At 43.3% G+C, this 4,666-nt stretch overlaps 1 non-coding gene across 1 annotated transcript; it reads left to right on the top strand.

Annotated features, from left to right (window-relative positions):
- Positions 1-3,999: 3,999 nt before the first annotated feature.
- On the top strand, positions 4,000-4,106 carry LOC133033803 (small nucleolar RNA R71). Its single transcript, XR_009685866.1, has one exon. It is a non-coding gene; the product is annotated as a small nucleolar RNA R71 (small nucleolar RNA).
- Positions 4,107-4,666: the final 560 nt, after the last annotated feature.

Below are 4,666 nucleotides of genomic sequence, written 5' to 3'. Positions count from 1 at the left end.
TCATTCTTCGGACTAGCAATTGCCTCTACCCACTTTGATACGTAATCCACCGCCACTAGAATGTAGAGATTCCCAAAAGATTGTGGGAAAGGCCCCATAAAGTCGATACCCCACACGTCAAACAATTCCACCTCCAAAATACAATTAAGAGGCATCTCATTCCTAGCTGAGATATTTCCCACTCGCTGGCAGCGATCACATTGTTGAACAAAAGCATGAGCATCTTTAAAAATAGAGGGCCAATAATATCCCGATTGAAAGACTTTGGCAGCCGTGCGTTGTCCACCAAAATGGCCACCATAAGGAGCTGAATGACAATGCTCCAAGATGCTTCTAACTTCACTCATTGGCACACATCTCCTCATTATACGATCTGGGCACTGCTTGTACAAGTATGGCTCATCCCAAAAATAAAACTTGCTATCATGAAGGAACTTTTTGAGCTGCTGCTTGGTAAAATCAGGTGGATAGGCACCTCCAACTAAGTAATTGACAATGTCCGCATACCATGGTACCCGTGTTTGCTCTACCACTAGCAGTTGCTCATCTGGGAATGAGTCTTGAATTTGTATTTCTCCTTCTAAGTGGCTGCTGTGATTGTTAGTTTCCAACCTAGAGAGGTGATCCGCCACTTTGTTTTCTGTCCCTTTTCTGTCTCGAATTTCCAAATCAAACTCTTGTAGCAACAAAACCCAACGAATGAGCCTCGGTTTAGAATCTTTCTTGGCTATCAAATACTTGATTGCCGAATGGTCAGTATACACAACAACCTTGGTTCCCACAAGATAAGATCTGAATTTCTCAAAGGCAAAAACCACCGCTAGCAACTCTTTTTCAGTAGTGGTGTAGTTAATCTGGGCATCAACAAGAGTTTTGCTTGCATAATAAATGGAGTGAAAGGTCTTATTCCTCCGCTGTCCAAGAACAGCCCCAATGGCAAAATCACTTGCGTCACACATGAGTTCAAAGGGCAATGACCAATCGGGTGCTACAATCACGGGGGCCGTAACAAGAGCTGTCTTCAACTTCGAAAATGCTTCATTACATTCAGCGGTAAACTCAAATGGCCTATTTTGTTCAAGCAAGCTACACAAGGGTTTGGACACCTTAGAAAAGTCTTTAATGAAGCGCCTATAGAAACCCGCGTGTCCAAGGAAGCTTCTTATGCCTTTCACCGTGGTAGGGGCTGGTAACTTTTCAATCACTTCTAGCTTTGCCTTGTCAACTTCTATCCCCTTTCTAGACACTTTGTGACCCAACACAATACCCTCTTGAACCATGCAGTGGCATTTCTCCCAGTTAAGCACCAAGTTGGTTTCTTCACATCTTGCTAACACTCTTTCCAAATTCTCCAAGCAAATCCCAAATGATTCCCCGTAGATAGAGAAATCATCCATGAATATTTCCAAAATACTCTCAGCCATGTCCGAGAAAATAGCCATCATACACCTTTGGAAAGTCGCGGGAGCATTGCACAAGCCAAATGGCATCCTCCTAAAGGCAAAGGTGCCATATGGACAAGTGAAGGTGGTTTTCTCTTGATCTTCTGGTGCTATAGAAATCTGATTGTAACCCGAATAACCATCAAGAAAGCAGTAAAACTCTTTTCCCGCCAAACGATCCAACATTTGGTCAATAAATGGCAGCGGGAAATGATCCTTCCGAGTAGCATTGTTGAGCTTCCGATAGTCCATACACACCCTCCAACCGGTCACAGTTCGAGTAGGAATCAACTCATTGTTCGCATTAGCCACCACCGTGATTCCTCCTTTCTTTGGCACACATTGGACAGGACTAACCCATGAACTATCTGAAATCGGGTATACAATACCATAATCCAGCCACTTTATCACTTCTTTTCGCACTACTTCCTTCATAACAGGATTCAACCTTCGTTGATGCTCAATGGAGTTACTACAGCCAGCTTCTAGGATTATTTTGTGCGTGCAAATCGCTGGACTAATTCCTTTTATGTCTGCCATAGTCCACCCAATTACTCTTTTATGTTTCTTCAGCACTTCTAGCAACAAACCTTCAGCTTCAGCTTCCAAACACGCTGAAATAATTATTGGCAGCGTTTCATTCTCCCCCAAATAAGCATATTTGAGGTGACTTGGCAAAGGTTTCAGCTCTAACTTTGGTGGTTCTTGGATGGAAGGCTTTGGAGGCTTGAAATTGCTTTCTTTCAACTCTAAAGACTCAAAAGATTTCTTGAATTTAGGGAAAGGTTGCATCGGCTCAACCCAAGCAACTTGGGTTTCTTCATCTTCACTCAAAGCTTCAAGATCTTCAAGAGAGCTTATCACCCTCTCATCCTTCCACACTTTCTTGTGAAAACTTTCAGCAACAATAGAATCAATTACACTCAAACGTGAACATTCTTCAATCTCATCCGGGAATCTCATAGCATTGAACACATTAAAAGTGACTTTTTGATCATTCACTCTCATAGCGAGTTCCCCATTTTGTACATCAATCAAGGTTCTTCCGGTAGCAAGAAATGGCCGTCCCAAAATAATCGGAACTTCTCTATCGGCCTCATAGTCTAGGATGATAAAGTCAGCCGGAAAAATGAATTTATCCACTTGCACCAACACATCTTCAATTTTCCCTTCCGGATGAGCCATGGAACGATCCGCTAATTGCAAAGTGACGGTGGTTGGCCTCGCTTCTCCAATTCCCAACTTTCTAAAAGTAGACATAGGCATGAGATTAATACTAGCTCCCAAGTCACAAAGAGCTCTTCCAACATCTCTACCCCCAATAGAAATTGGAATTGTAAAGCTGCCCGGATCTTTCAATTTGGGTGGGATTTTACTTTTCAACATGGCACTACAGCCCTCCGTCAAAGCGACAGTTTCAAACTCCCCAAGCCTCCTTTTCTTTGTCAAGATATCCTTCAAAAACTTCACATAGGTTGGCATTTGCTCTAAAGCTTCCACTAATGGTATATTGATGTGGAGCTGCTTTAAAACATCAAGGAATCTCCGGAATTGACCATCATCTTGTTGCTTCTTGAACCGTTGAGGAAATGGTAGAGGTGGCTTTTGCAAAGGCTTTTCTGCAGCACGTCGACCGGATGCCGTAACTACTTGGGGAATTTCGGCCGAAGTTGCTGGTTTTTTCTTCATTTCCCCCTCTTTTTGGATTGAAGAGGGCTCTTTACTGCCTGTTGCAGCCACATTTGACTCAATTATTTTTCCACTTCTCAAGGTTACCGCTTTGCAATGTTCTTTGCCATCTCTTCTTGGGTTTTCGGTGTCACTAGGCAAGGTGCCTTGTGGTCTATTCTTCAAATCATTGGCCAATTGCCCCAATTGAACTTCAAGATTCCGAAGAGATGCTGCTTGGCTTTGAATTACAGCCTCATTCTTGGCCATATAATCTCTCATTAAACTCTCCAAAGAACTAGTTTGAGAGCCTTGAGGTTGGTGAGGTTGTTGAGGTCTTGGTTGTTGAGAAAAACCCGGTGGGAATGATTGCTTTCCTTGTCCTTGTGTTCCACTTGAACTTGCCCCTTGACCTCCCCATGAAAAGTTCGGATGATGCTTCCATGCCGGATTGTAGGAGTTTGAGTATGGATTGTTGTTGCGGTTGAAGTTTTGATTACCCACATAACACACCGAAGCTGGATTTGAGGGGCAATTTTCAAAAGTATGCCCATCACCACAATACACACAAGAGATTTCTGCCCTTTGAATGGCAGCGGCTGGTTGTACACTTCCTCCCATATTCATATTCTTCAAAATGTTGGTCATTGAGGCCATTTGAGCGGTTAGAGCGGTCAAAGCATCTACTTCAAGTACACCCGCTACTTTTCGGCTTGTAGGAGCTCTATTAGTTGACCATTGATAGTTGTTGCTAGCTATCCTTTCCAAAATCTCAAAAGCTTCATTGTGAGACTTGGAAAGAATGGCTCCATTAGCCGAGGCGTCCAACACCATCCTAGAAGCCGCATTGAGACCATTATAAAAAGTCTCAAGTTGGATACAATGGGGAATACCATGGTGTGGGCACTTCCTCAACAACTCCTTGAACCTTTCCCATGCATCACTAGTAGTCTCATCTTCCAATTGTTGAAAGGACATGATCTCGCTTCGAAACTTTGCATTTCTTATTGGAGGAAAGTACTTTCTCAAAAAATTTTCAGCCAAGTCATTCCAATTAGTCACCGAATCGGGAGGAAGAGTATTAAGCCATGCTCTAGCCCGATCCCTCAAGGAAAATGGGAACAACTTCAATCTTAAAGCCTCTTCACTTACTCCTTGTAGCTTGAAAGAGACACTCACCTCCAAAAATGAGCGAATATGGAGGTGAGGATCTTCCGTTGGCGACCCACCAAATTGACCAACCGTTTGGAGCATTTGAAACATCACGGGCTTGAGCTCAAAGTGAGGTGCTTGGATTTCGGGTCTCACAATACCCGGATTTAGCTCATTGAACATAGGGGCTGCATACTCTCTTATTGCTCGGGCTCTATCATCGGCCAAAGCAATAGGATTGGCTTCATTATGAGCACCCCCAATTTCAAACCCATCGGCCATATTGCAGCATTTTTTAGCCTTTTGTTCCTTCCTCCTTTGTCTAAAAGTGCGTTCAATTTCGGGGTCAATAGGAGCAAGTTCAAGGTCTTCTTCTTGCTCGTTCATACACTAGATTACACCTG

This window comes from Cannabis sativa, chromosome 1 (genome assembly GCF_029168945.1).
Source record: "Cannabis sativa cultivar Pink pepper isolate KNU-18-1 chromosome 1, ASM2916894v1, whole genome shotgun sequence".
Taxonomy (NCBI): Eukaryota; Viridiplantae; Streptophyta; class Magnoliopsida; order Rosales; family Cannabaceae; genus Cannabis; species Cannabis sativa.
This window is presented reverse-complemented; position numbering and strand designations above follow the sequence as displayed.